We start from the raw sequence: 14,939 nt of genomic DNA, 5'->3' as shown, positions 1-14,939 counted from the left end.
AAAAAAAGAATGTAATCCTTGCCTCAAAAGCTAATTGGAACAAAATCCAAAGGCCTAATGGAATAGAGTGATAATCTGAACCTATCAGAGTTTTATGATTTTATCCACAATTATCTCCTCAGAGCCTCCAAGACCTAAAGCTACATCTTTTTACAAATACGTCTTCAGTTAGTCACTCCAATATTTAAAATAAGGAAAAGTTTGTTTCAAAAGATCTCCCCATTACTTTCCGTTAAAGCAAATCTGATTTACTTCCCTGCCTCAAGATGGAGTCACTCTAAGACACATATTCTGAAACAGAGTAAAACTGAAAGAGAAAAAAATTTTATCAACCTCTTCACCATTACATGCAACTGTCAATAAAAGGAATTTCTTTCAGAAAAAAGAGAGAAGTCTAGATTAGTAGGACAATACTCTTTCACGACAAACACCTAGAGAGGCAAACATGTAGAGAGGTGTTATGCATGGATTTTTTTTTAAATTATGGTTTTCATATTTCCAACAACCTACAATTCCCCCAAGTATTCCCCCAAATAAAAAATATCAGTTTACAGTTAAAAACAATGCAAAAAACTGAGATATTTGTTCAGTCACACTGAGTGCTAAAGAGGATCAGAACTGGTGTTAAAACTTAAAAGAACATGGATCCCAGCTTCAATTTAACTTTTCTGTTCCAATTTCCAGAATTAATCCAGTTGACATAAGACTCCATTAGTAAAACGAAAACAGCATGGACTGATCACATTTCTCCCCAAATAATGAGACAATGTTTTCTGATTTGAGAAACCCTAAGATTTTGTCCAATGTACTTGACTTCTTTAAATACATTAAAACTTTCTTTTAATAATATTCCTGCTGCACTCAAAAATGAGTATCTTCTGGGACTTCCCTGGTGGCACAGTGGTTAAGACTCTGTGCTCCCAAAGCAGGTGGCCCATGCTCGATCCCTGGTACGACCAGATCCCACATGCGTGCCGCAACTAAGAGTTCGCATGACACAACTAAGGAGCCAACGAGCCTCAACTAAGGAGCCCGCCTGCCACAACTAAGACCCGACACAACCAAATAAATAAATTTTTAAAAAAATGATTATCTTCTTACTGACCACCATCATTAATAATACTTATCACCAAATTTTGGACAGATGCCCTGGCACCTACTCATTATTTTCTGGTCAAAACAACATGAGTGATAATATATTTGGCAAACTTGAGCGATAATACCTCCACAAACAATGGTAATTATGGATCTGAGAAAAAAGACCTAAGCACTCAACAAATCAATGCAATTAAGGAAAAAAGCCAGAAAATCATAAAATAATGCAAAAAGGTTGGCTCAAATTTGTTCTCTAAAATGTACTACTTGGACTATTTAAGGGAAATTAGACTCATCTGTTATCTTTCCAAGGAGCTACTTAATGTTTATAGTACTGATCCTTATACAATAGTGCTTTTAGGTTGTACAAGAATTTCACTGAATTTACCTTGTTAAAAGAAGTGAGCTAGAACGCACACAAATCATTGCAGAATACAGAAATTTCTGATATGACACTATTTGTTATAACTTAAAGTGAGCCTGTAACAGAGGCTTGTCTTATGTAGTATTTTCATAATGTCTTTTCTAGCTAAAATTCAAAGAATTATAATCTTTTAATCCATTTAATCACTTAATCCATTCACAGTGTAAACTAAATGTGAAGTAGGCAAACTGAAGAAAGGAGTCCTTCACATAAAAGACCTGGAATAGGGACTTCCCTGGTGGTGCAGTGGTTAAGGATCCGCCTGCCAATGCAGGGGATGTGGGTTTGGTCCAGGAAGATTCCACATGCCACAGAGCAATTAAGCCCGTGTGCCACAACTACTGAGCCTGTGAGCCACAACTACTGAGCCCACATGCCACAACTACTGAAGCCCACAAGCCTAGAGCCCGTGCTCCGCAACAAGAGAAGCCCCTGCGATGAGAAGCCCACACACACCGCAACTAGAGAAAGCCCACGCACAACAAGGAAGACCCAACACAGCCATAAATTAATTAATTAATTAATAAAAAAAAGACCTGGAATAAATGTGAAGTTATCATCTAAGAACTTATATATACAAAGAGGAAAACCAGTATACAGAAATGATTACAGTACTAGAGCCTGACAGGAGGGCCACAGCTCAAGGCCATTATGGTCTATCCAGGATGTTGTTACACCACTCTAATCCTTTGGGATCATCAAAAGTTAAAACTTGCTTAACATTTAAAGACAAAAGCTGCTTGGAATTTCTGTTTCTTTGAAAAAGGGCCCCCAAATCGTTCTGTTTTCTAAAGCTCTCATACACATTCACATATATTAAATTTTTAACAGAAAATTTCAGCACAATCTGTTAAACATTAAATTAACCTTGTCTTAAATCGTACCTTTATTAGTGACCCACACATTACATTACTTTCCCTAACAAATTTCATCATCGAGGAATAGATTTCTGTCCTTTTACATTGTGAGCACTAAGTTCTTAACTAGAGAATAATGTACCAGCCCACAAAATTTCAGGGAAGAGGAGAGAATCAAGTACATGATCTTAGACCCTAAATTAAGAACCCCTGCTTTTCAAGAGAAAGGAGAAACACACCACTCTCTTATCTCGCACTGTCCTACACAACAGTAATGAAATATCCCTTACACATATTGGCAGAGCAACATTTTATCATGTCAGTTCCTGACTTAAGCCAACAGAAACTCCCCCAAAATAAAAGTAAACCAGCCTAAACAAAAACAAATGAGAAGAGTCGGTGTTGCACAACACTGTGAATGTACCAAATGCCACCAAACTGCTCACTCTAAAATGGTTAATTTTATGTTATGTGAATTTCACCTCAAAAAATTGCATATGTATGCATTTTTTGGCTGCGTTGAGTCTTCGTTGCTGCACGTGGGCTTTCTCCAGTTGTGGCGAGCAGGGGCTACTCTGCGTTGCTGTGCGCGGGCTTCATTAGTTGCAGGATGCAGGCTCAGCAGTTGCAGCACATGGGTCCCAGAGCGCATGGGCTTCAACAGCTGCAACGCGTGGGGCCAGTAGTTGTGGCGCACGGGCTTAGTTGCTCCGTGGCATGTGGAATCTTCCCAGACCAGGGATCAAACCCCATGTCCCCTGCATTGGCAGGCGGATTCTTAACCACTGCACCACCAGGAAGTCCCTGTATATATTTTTAAATGAGACATTGTTTCTTTGTTTTTGTTGTTGTTGTTTTTGAATGAGACACTCTTAATCACACACCAGAGATGAATATGGTCAGATTCTCTAAAACACAGGGTGGTGAAAACTGTTGTCTGGGACTTCCCTGGTGGCGCAGTGGTTGAGAGTCTGCCTGTCGATGCAGGGGACACGGGTTCGTGCCCCGGTCCGGGAGGATCCCACATGCCGCGGAGTGGCTGGGCCCGTGAGCCATGGCCGCTGAGCCCGCGCATCCGGAGCCTGTGCTCTGCAACGGGAGAGGCCACAGCAGTGAGAGGTCCGTGTACCGCAAAAAAACAAAAACAAACAAAAAAAAACCTGTTGTCTGCTTTAGAAGCCAAAGAAAAAGCAGCCAAGATAGAGTTCAAAGAATAAGTCAAGTATTTGCTGAAGAGCCTCAAAAATCAAGTTCCTTCTGGGAGCTGGGGGGGAATTTATTCCTCAGGAGAGTCCCAGGGCAAAGCCAAGCCATCATGGAGCTGGAATTCACACTACCTTTTTAGCAGATCAAACTAGAGAAGTCACCGGCTGTTCTGAGGACCTGAGGTATGACCTCAGGACATTGTTAAAAAAATAATAATAATGCTGCCACAGTCAAAAGCACAATCACTCTAACTTTCCTAGCCCAGAGTATGATGTCACTGCATTTCAGAAAAGGTCTCCCTGTACAGGATTATACATCTAGATTTAACATAACCTAGTTTCTAATAAATATACGTTGTAAAAGTCCCTTCTCAACTATTCCTCCCTCCTTCCGGTGCCCGTAAAGAGAATAAGGCCAGAAGAAAATTAAGAGGGTCTTAATTTCAAATGGCTCTCTGGGAAATGGCAGCTAAATTAGAGTTGGCGAGGCCACTAAATCCCCTCTTCGCATAAAGTAGGACTTTACACAGTTGGTGCTAGTAGGGAAAAAGTGAACAGTTGACCAAATTATAAAGCAGAAAGGTCATCTCAGCAATCTTTCATTACAAGGGTGAGAGGTGCTAATCAGATATTTCAATAATGCAAAGACAATGGCATCTTCAGGTATCATTTATTGCCTAAGAAATGACAGCAGACAACTCATTACAACAGACACACCTGCAATTTCCATTTAAAAATGGCCACAAAATAATTTGTTAATATTATCCGGTAAGAAAAAAGCTCAAAAGTTTTACATCCAATTCTTAACTGAAATAAACTCTGGAAAACTTACGCCTGGAAGGAGAGAAAAGAAGGAAGAAAGGAAAATGCGTCCTGCCTGATTCGTTCCCTGTTCAGCTTGGTTCGTAATATTTTAAAATACGGGTGTGTCAAAGAAGAAAAAGAAAAGATGGAAGAACTGGGCTTTCTTGAGTCTCTTAAGTCACAGAATGTTAGCTTTGTATTACCTTTACCACCCAATTTTCAGTGAGGCTATTTGCAGAACACACTATACTTTCTGCTTCTTTGGGAGTTTAAAACTACTAAGATACCTGCAAACAGTTCTCATCTTACCACCACGCTTAGTCATCATTGGAATGTGTTACACGTTTTCTTGTACAGCTGCATCTCCTTAATCTGCTGCTTTCTATTATGACTCTGTAAGTGTACCCTGAGGCTAAGCAACAGAATTATACCAGGGAGGTGATTAATAATTTAAATTGTTCCTCACTGAGACCACTTCCTTTGTCATTCTTCCTTTTCTAAACTTACTGAGTTTTCTTTACTTTCTCTTTTAAACCACATGATTATACCAGTGTTTGGCATTTAAAAAACACTTCTTAAAAGTCAAAGTTTAATGAAGCATTCACACTTTATTCACACTGCTTCATAATGAAGCAGCCAGGTGAGTTGAAAAAAAGTCTGCCCCGCAAATGGGCACTGTTTTCAGTGCTCTGAAAACAAAGAGCATGATCAATTCTTTGGATTCAAAGAATATGGAATAACAGGAAGTTCCAGTTTCTTTACCTCTGTCTTAATCTACAGTCTTTCCTCAAACCAGACCGCTCCTTCTAAGACCAGAAAGAAAAAACTCCGGGCTAAGATTTACTCCCACCTGCTTCCCCCTCTCTCACATCGGGTCAATTCTGGAGGTTTCTCTTCCCTTTCTCCAATGTCAGGAATTCCTCTTCTTTCCCCAGGTGGTCAAGATTCTAGGGATATGTTCCTCCATTACGAGGTGAGGGAGGAGAGGTGTCTCAGCCTCAAATTACAGAAGACGGGTGAGGTCTGCCCATCTATGAGCAAAACTCTGGGGGAACTCCTTTCCCCTTCTGGTACCTGGACACGTCCCAGCCTCTCAGTGAACGACGCCAAACCGCGAAGAAGGTTCTCCCCTCGGCCTCCAGTCTCTACCGGCCACACCCCTGGCCTCTGGCCCTCCTAATCCCCCACTTCGAACATATCTTTTCCCCAGTGCCCCACAACTCCCAGTTGCCACCCCGCGGATTCCCTCACCCCACTCCAGCGGTGGAGTCCCTTTCTCCAACCCTCTTCCTCACAACGGTCACACCTGACGGCTCACTCCATCTTCAATGGTCACGCTCCTAAGATTGCTCTCCTCCGCCCGTCTCCAACCAAGCCTGGCCCCCTTCCCCAAAAGAGGGACACACCCCAAAGTTAGCCGCCCTGAACTCACCGGAGGCAAGGGCAGGGGTGGCAGCAGCAGCCAGAGAGCACGGCCCGAGCGGTGCTGTAATGGTTTCCTGCACGCCACGACTCCTTCTCCAGGTCTAAGCCACTGCGCAAAACCCACTTGGCCAGGGACAAACATGGTGGACAGGAAACTCTGACGTCAGACAGCCTCGCCGTGTGACGTCATCCAGGGAGAACCAGAAAGGCGGTCCTCTCGGTCGCCTTGGAGACGGAAAAATTTTGTGCAGTCGGGAAGCGACCTGAGGTCCGGGCCTCCTAGGAAGTTCACTGACTATCGGAACGGATCTATTAAACAAGCTGACATTCCCTGGATTTGTTTCCTCGCACAGGAGTTCTCTAAAAACTTACACATAGGGATAGTGAAACATCCTGTTTTCTTAAAAAAAAAAAAAAACCCAGCTAATTTCCCTGGCCAGTTCAGGAATGTGGACGATGGTGATCCAGCCCAAGACCATGCAAGGGCAGTGGGACTGGAGGAGAGTGGTGCAAGGAAAAACGGTTGACATGGCCTCAGATCTGAGTTTGAATCCATCTGAGATCGAATCCCTGTCCTGAATGTGATTAGCAAAGTTACTTAACGTCTCCTCAACCTTAGTCTTACTTGTGAAATAAATCCAGTGATATAACTCTCTCCAGCTTGTGAAGCTTGAAGTAGGTAAGGCGCCCAGCATGTAACAGGCGTGCTTACACAAAAGTAAGTTCCTTTCAGAAACCAAGACCTAGATATCTCTGTACCTTCCCCTCAAAACGAAAACTTCCCACTTAAAACTGCTCTAAGTAATAATAAAGTCTTTAACCAAAAAAAGAAGAAGAGGAATGTGAAGAATGAGAGCCTGAGGCAGAAGTTGGGAAACCAAAGTGCAAAGGGGACTGAGAAGTAGAGAGGTAGAAGGAAAAGCAGGTGGTCATAATCATTTAGGACGTTTTTAGAGTTCTATGAAAGTATAGGAACTATATATCTCTGAGGCCTAGCCGCCCCCTCCCCAAAATTTGTTGAATGGATAAATGTATGAGTGAGTGGTCAACAACAACAGTTGCTAGAGGGAAAAGGAGGAAGGGCCAAAAAGTGTCCAAGGATTTAGCAGCACTAAGGTCTTCGATGTCACTGCTGAGACCATCAGCAGAGATAATGAAGGCAAAAGCCATGCTGAAGAAGTTTGAAGATAAATGGGAGGTAAGGAAATGAAAACAGATAACTCCATAAGAAAGTATGGCTGAAAGAGAAGAGATACAGGATGGTGTCTGAGGGAGAAAGTAGCAAGCAGTTTATTTTTAAGTTCTATATTCATACATTTTCTTTACACTAACCCTTTAGCAATACCATGGGTTCAATCATTTTTCCTACCCATATGACTCCAAAATATCTATCTCTAACCTTGACCTAGTCCCCAAACTTCACCACCAAATTGCTAACCGCACTGATCGTTAAGGCTGCACATATGGCCCACCCAAATTAAGCAAATCATAAGAGTATTGGGGGGGGTGTTTAAAAACTGTGGTTCCAGGTACAACTCACAGAAGACAGAGGTGGATTTTGTAAAGAGATGCCACCAGAAAAATCTTTGATTCATACCTCTCCCCGGTTCAAAAACTTTCAACAGCTCCTCATTTCCTAATTTGTACAGAACCTATCCTTCTCCCAGTTTTCCTCATTTCTTTGCTCTTTAGTTTTCTCATCTACAAAATGGGAGAAATACTAATATCCAATCATAATATTATTACAAGGATGAAATGAATTAGTGTATGTAAAGCACTTAGAACTATGCCTGCATACAGTATGGACTATGTAAATATTTGCTATGATTGCAATTATTTGAACAAATTACACTGCCAGAAATTACTAGCCAGAAATCTGGGGGTCATTCTTGATTTCTCTCTCTCTTAACTGCCACATTCATTCCATCTCCAAGTTGTCAATCCTACCTTCAAAATATATTTCAAATTCATCCAATCCCTTCTATTCACCTCATTATTCCAAGCCACCATCGCCTCTTGCCTCAACTACTAGAAACCTCAACTCTCCTCCCAACCATTATTCATACAGCAGCCAGATTTTTGTTTCTCTTTTTTTTGAAGTATAAACGAACATTCCAAAAAGTGCACATCAAAAATATAGAGCTTGATGAATTTTCACAAAGTAAATGTAACCACATAACCACTAAGGGGTCATCTTAAAAATATAAACCTGGTCATGACTCCGGTGTATAAATCCTTCAATGACCTCCCATTATACTTTGACTAAAATCCAGTTTCCTTCCCATGGCCTATGAGTGGTTAGGCTCCTGTCTACCTCTCTTAATATCATTTTATCCTTTTCAGTCACTCCTCATTTCCTCTTCATTTCACCTCTTGTTAGCTTTTGCAGCTCTCAAATAGGCCAAGCTCTTTCCCATCCTAGGGCCTTCACAACTACCGCTCCTCCTACCTAATATTCGTTTTCCCCAACTCCACACAGGCCTGGCTGGCTTATAATTTAGGTCTCACTTTAATTGTAATCTCATAAAGGCACTCCCTGATTACCCAGTCTAAAAGGTTCTTCTCTTCCAGGCCCCACTGCCACCCCCATCATAGCCCTCTTATTCCATTTGTAAATTATATATTCGTCTCTTTACTTGTTTATTATTTCTCTCCCCAACTAGACTGTAAATTCCATGAGGGCAGATACCAAGTCTGTTTTTATTACTACTGTCTACCCAGCACCTAGCATAATGCTTGGCGCACAGCATGTATTCAGTAATAAATGAATAAGTAAATTATTCAGGAATAAATGAATGAATGTCCACAAGCAAAGTACTAAAACTAGCATTTAAGAGCCTCTATATTATGGTCAACAGTATAGACTATGTATTATTGGTCTATTTTCCTCTCTATATTTAAAGCAAACAATTTCCTCCTCAAATACAATCCACGCTGCTCCCTTAGCCTGGAAAACCCTGTCACCATGACTGTGACTTTCTCCAAATGTACTCATCTTTTGAGGTCCACCTAATCCACAAAACTTTCTCAGTGGACATCTGGTCCTGATATAAGATGCAGGAGATACCAGGTTACATCGCTGTATTAGAAAGCAACTGGCAGAAAGAAGCTGAGATAAAACGTGAGGTTAGAAACGATCTTCCCCTTGGTTACAAAGGCCAATATAGCTTCTGTTTAAGCTAGTTTGAACGGCCTCATTTCTCCCAGCTCTTATTGTCTCTTCCTCTAAACTCACCATATTAACCTATCTGATGGCTCTTCACACCTTTTAACATAAGTGCAATCAATTTCTGTGTCTTGCTTATTACACCATAAACCTGGGAGTGGGATTTGTGATGAGGTGTTTATTATTTATTGGCTGTAATAATTGACATTGTTATTTTTGACTGCCTTTTTTCTCACATAACAACATCAGTTTACTTTTGCAATATTCTCAAAGGACTATTAAGGTGTCTTGCACTCTTCTGGCTAAGAGTGAAACAGCGAGTGGAGATGAAATCTGAACCAAGGTCAGTCAATAGGGATCTGAATCGTAAGTACAGTGACAGAAATTTGTTGAAGCTCGTTCACTGCAACAGCGATGCCTGTATGACCCTTTGCTAATTCTTGCTAGAAACATCCAGTAGGACTGTGTAATTCCTGTTCCCTCAGAGTTGGTTTTCCTTATTTTGTTAGCTACTCCATATTCTTCTAATAAATTTTTTAGTTTAAATTAGCCTGTTTTCTGTTGCTTGTAACCAAAGAACCCTAACTGATACCAATGTTTAACTAACTTCCCACTCGTCTTAGGTGATGCTATTTCTCAACTTTGTCTTTTTGCTGTTCACTTAAGAAAAGCCTCTGTAAGAGCTACCACTGACCAAGAACATAAAGCTAGGTGTTTTATATAGATACATTATCTCTACTCCTTAAAACTCTGTAAGATAAAATCTTCCATCAATGTGACTTTCTCCAGCAGGTATCCAATCAGACTATAAAACACTTTTTTTTTTTTTTTTTGGCCACGCTGCATGCAGGATCATAGTTCCCCTGGCCAGGGATCCAAGCCATGCATCCTGCAGTGGAAGCACAGTGTCCTAACCACTGGACCGCCAGGGAATTCCCTGAAACACTTTTTGGAACCACAATTAAGGTTAATTTGCAAGATTTTATTTATCCTATTGAAACAACTAAACCCAAACCTTGTTCCAGCGTTCTCATTATGTGAAACAATTAACTATCTTTATACCATAACGTCTTCTATGGTATAAAGTAAGCAAACTTCTATTTCTAGCTATTTAGCCCAGGGGTTGAGGGGAGAGGTTGGAGAGAGAGGAGATGAACTTTATTATCCAAATTCAGTAAACCTGCAGCTACTCAATGCAATTGCATACGATGTAAAAGCAGTTTGCAAAAGGTCAGGTTAATTACATTAACTTTGGTATACAATGAAAAGTACCTTCTCTGCCAAGCCTCCCCAATTCATGCTAGTTAGAATTCAACAGCATCACTCCGTTTTAGCACTGTATTCATATCGCTAATGTGACGCATCCTACCGTGTTCGAGGGCAGGAACCATTTTCATTTAGTGTAGCAAGTGCCCAGAGTTCTGCTTGAACGTAACCTAACCTAGAAGACAATTAAGGTACCAGCTTGAATGAAAAATAATCGTCCCAAATTCTGAACAACAGCAGGAAATTTTTTTTGTTGTTAATAATTGGCAGCCATAAGGCTAAGCCTTCTATCTCGGCTTTGTCGCTTCAAATCCTTCCCGAAGGCGGCAAAAATAGTGAGCCACCACCCCCGCCGCAAGCAAAGTGAGCCTTCCATCTCCACATTCCCTTGGGTCCCTCGCCTCTCTCTATCGCCCCAGGGAACAAAGGCCTCAGCAACAGGCCGAGCTCTGGCTCCGGGCGCCAGACGTCAGTTCGGCGACCCAACACCTTGCCAAAAAGACTCTGTAGAGAGATATCAGAGCCGTGGCTTTCCAACAACACAGCGATGCAAAACCAGCTAAGAAAAGTAAAACCTACCAGCGGAAAACTCCTCTCCAACCGAGTCCGCTGGGGGCGGAAGCGGAAGTGCCTTGAGATCATAGAGTTCTCTAGTTCCGGTCGCGGAGCCGCGTTCGGGGCTAGAGCGCCTCTCCACGGCCGGCGGGCTCCAAGCGGCTTCTATTTCCGGTTGCGGCTTCTGACAGAAAGCCGAGACCCCCTTTTAAACGCGGCGTCGCGGGTTCCTCGCTCCTCGCCTGGGGTCAGCTCGCAAGGAGTGGCTCGGGCGGGGGGATTGCACAGCCCACAGCTGAGCCAGGCCGTTGGGGCCGGCCTGCACTGGCACCTTCGATCCCTCAGAGCCGCCTGGCTTTTGAGCCCTCCGGATTGGGAGTCCGTGATTGGCCGCCTCCAGGACTGCCGCTCGAGAGGCCAGCGCTCCTTCGCCGTACCTGTCCCCCCATAGTCACGCTTTTCCCTGTGAGGTGCAGCATTAATCAACTCACCTCTCCCACACACTACTTCCTTAACGTGGGTGTCCGCGTTGACTTCATTCTTCACCTTCCCTTGAGACCCCTCCCCTCTGCCTCCGGAAGAGGTCTTTTTTGCCCAGTTCCTGTAAAATAGCACCCATCTGGCACCCCCAGAAAGTTCATGCTTACTAGAGAGTTTGTGGGCAAAGTAAAACCCAGTGCACACACGAAACTATGGCTGAGCACGGGGCTCACAGCACAACTGCTTCTGCGGTGGATGACCAGCCAGCCATCCATCTTTGAGGTGGTAGCACAGGACAGTTTAATGACAGCAGTGAGACCTGCTCTTCAGCATGTGGTCAAGGTAAGGATTTAATTCTCTGAAAAGTTTTAGGAACGTCCGGGTAAAAACCAAGCCAATAATCTGAATTTATTTGTTGGCCTAAGTTTTGAAATAACCAATTAGCATATAATGCACCTCATATGATTTAATGGTTATGGAGTCTCTTGTTATGTGTACTGAATACCCAGCACTTCAGGGAGGTTAAGGTAGACCCAGAAAGAAAAGTGTGGAAATTCAGAGGGAAAAAAAGGAAATATAAATACAAGGCATAGTAGCTGTGTAATGGAATGAATTTCATTTATTTATTTTGCTTTCGGTTCTTGCAGAATCAAATCCTGCCCGCTACGGCTTCTTGTGGAAGTGGTTTGATGAAATCACCCTGCTAGGTCTTCTGCTCCAGCAACATTATCTGTCTAAAACCAGCGCCTCGTTTTCTGAAAACTTTTATGGCTTAAAGAGGATCGTAATGGGAGACACACACAAGCTTCAGAGATTGGCCAGTGCTGGTCTCCCAAAGAAGCAGCTTTGGAAGTCAGTTATTTTCCTGGTTCTTCTTCCCAGTCTGAAAGTGAAGCTGATTTCTAGCCTGAGAGAAGAGGATGAATATTCCATCCACCCCCTACTTCCCGCTGGAAACGATTTTACAGAGCCTTTTTGGCAGCCTACCCATTTGTTAACATGGCCTGGGAAGGCTGGTTTCTTGTACAGCAGCTTCGATACATCCTAGGAAAGGCCTGAGCATCACTCACCCCTGCTGAGTCTGGCTGGGGTTCGGCTAGATCGACTTACAGTTCAGGATATACAAGCTCTGGAGCACAAACCAGCCGGAGCCAGCATGATGCAGCAACCAGCTGGGAGGTAAGGCCTTAACATTTCCCCAACATATTTGATTAATAAATCCTAAAATCTTATCCCAATTTTATGAAATTTACCCACCTCAGTCCACTTTGGGGTATTTCATAAAATCATCGAAAAATTCTTGTGTCCATAAAACAAGGATTGCCATCCTGGTAACCTTCCTCATCATAATGGCTACATTTTTGCACACACTTGCTATGTACCAGGCTCTTTGCTAGGTGTTTACGTATATTATCTGAATCCTCATCACAGCTCAATGAAATAAATGCATTAGCACCACTTAACAGTTGAGGAAAGTTCTAACATTTGAGTACCTTGCCAAGGCCACACAGCTAATAGGCGGCAGAGCTGAGATTCAAGCCAGATCAGTACAATTCTAAAGACTGCTCTTAACCGTGGTGCTATCCTGCTCCTAGTGTCTGTGTTCTCTGACAAGTTCAAATATATTCCTCAGTACTGCTGAGTTGTTTTTTAAGTGAGTTATTTCTTTTTCTGGATATACTATCTTCCACCCCCATAAAGGTCTATATAATCAATGGCTCATTAATTTCTTTCTCAAAACACAAAGCAAACAAAGCCCTAGTCATTAAAAACAAAGCTTAGCTCCTAGAACTCCTAAACTACGGTAGGTCAGAAAGAGGGAATTGTTTCAAATAGACACTTACAAGAGAAAACGCCAGTCCAGCAACTATTCAATCCCCAAGCTGAATCAACGATTCTAATGAAAAGTGTAAGAATTGCATGTGTATTAGTTGTTCTGTGATTGTACCTAAATAAACAGTTTCTCCTTTTGCCTCCCTGTTCTGTTCTCCAAACAGCGTTGGCGAGAAGATAAAGTCAGCTCTGAAGCAAGCCATGGGAGGTGCCGCCTCATGCCTCTCTACTGGCCTTTCGGTGGGTGTATTCTTCCTGCAGTTCCTTGAGTGGTGGTATTCATCCGGAAACCAAGAAACCATCAAGTCATTGACTGCCTTGCCTACTCCACCACCACCGGTACATCTAGACTACAATTCTGATTCTCCCCTGTTGCCCCAAATGAAGACTGTGTGCCCACTGTGTCGTAAAAACCGGGTGAATGACACCGTTCTCGCCACCTCTGGCTATGTGTTTTGTTATCGCTGTGTGTTTAATTACGTGAAGAGTCACCGAGCTTGTCCCATCACAGGTTATCCAACACAAGTACAGCATCTGATTAAACTGTACTCCCCTGAGAACTGAAGGGGATTAGCACCTTGTCTCACAACGAAATGACTGCGCTATAAGGCCAGAGGGCTGGTTTTCCACACAGTAAATAGCATTGTTTAATCATCCTCAATTAATAATTGTATGAACTTTAAACAGCCACATGGATTTCTTTAAAAGGATGTACTCGTTGATCTTAACCTTTTAGCTTGCTCCCTAGACACCTCTACTTAGAGTTGACCGAGCTGGTCAGAGTGAGAGAATCAGGACTGGCAGGGGATGTGAGGATCAGCATAGAGAAGGGGATCAAAGAGGGTACTCGGCACAGAAGCTTTTCCTGTCCCCTTCCTTAAAGGACAAGAGGTATAGAAGCTCTCAGGAAAAACCCAAGTTAGACCTCGTAGAGTGGGTAGTGAAGGGGAAGCAGGCCTTTTGAGAAAGGAAAGCATTTATCTGCCTATTAGGAATAGGTTTTATCGGTTTGCAAACAGTATGAAATATGGACCTGCTTTTTTAAATTTTATTTTATTTATTTTTTTAATACAGCAGGTTCTTATTAATTATCACTTTTACACACATCAGTGTATACATGTCAATCCCAGTCTCCCAGTTCATCCCCCGCCACCACGGACATGCTTTTTATAGAAATTCTTAGAAACACTTTCTCCTTCCATATGCTGAGACTCATTTGTTAAGTAACATTTGCTATAGTCTATCACCTTTTAAAGATCCCTTTGTGAACCACACATACCTTCCTTGGGAAACTGGTTACAGGAAAATAGGGGTTGAATGTATATACAGAATAGTCTGAAGACTTCAGTGTGAAAGCAAAGCTATTAATGAAGAGATGAAGTAAAATACTGCCCTAACTATGACTGTGTAAAGACAGGATCTTTTCATAAGGTCTTTGTGCTTGCTGTTAAGAGTTTGCTAAGCTGACATGAATTATTCTGGCTATTACTAAAGTTTCTACAAAACGCTTAAGTAAATTTTAAGAATAAATGTTTTTTGGCAAAGAGCTGTTCCATGTCATGATTATGTGGAAACTGAAAGATTAGTCGAGGTATTTAGAGTAAATTTTTCATTCAGGCCACCTTTGCGTTTTTTTGTTTTTTTGGTTTTTTTTTGCGGTACGCGGGCCTCTCACTGTTGTGGCCTCTCCCGTTGCAGATAACAGGCTCCGGACGCGCAGGCTCAGCGGCCATGGCTCACGGGCCCAGCCGCTCCGCGGCATGTGGGATTTTCCCGGACCGGGGCACGAACCCGTGTCCCCTGCATCGGCAGGCGGACTCTCAACCACT

The 14,939-nt window shown here is 42.5% G+C and overlaps 1 protein-coding gene and 1 pseudogene across 1 annotated transcript in view; one reads left to right on the top strand and one right to left on the bottom strand.

Moving 5' to 3' along the window:
- Positions 1 to 10,894, bottom strand: part of LOC132594184 (AP-2 complex subunit beta-like) — a 59,426-nt gene extending 48,532 nt beyond the window's left edge. The window contains exon 1 of the mRNA XM_070044497.1: positions 10,822 to 10,894. The gene's annotated coding sequence lies outside the window, so the exon portion shown is untranslated. The remainder of the gene's footprint in view (positions 1 to 10,821) is intronic.
- Positions 10,895 to 10,953: 59 nt separating this feature from the next.
- Positions 10,954 to 14,652, top strand: LOC132594304 (peroxisome assembly protein 12-like; annotated as a pseudogene).
- Positions 14,653 to 14,939: the final 287 nt, after the last annotated feature.

This window comes from Globicephala melas, chromosome 20 (assembly GCF_963455315.2).
Source record: "Globicephala melas chromosome 20, mGloMel1.2, whole genome shotgun sequence".
Classification (NCBI taxonomy): Eukaryota; Metazoa; Chordata; class Mammalia; order Artiodactyla; family Delphinidae; genus Globicephala; species Globicephala melas.
The sequence above is the reverse complement of the archived record's forward strand: the minus strand, read 5'-3'. Positions and strand labels throughout refer to the sequence as shown.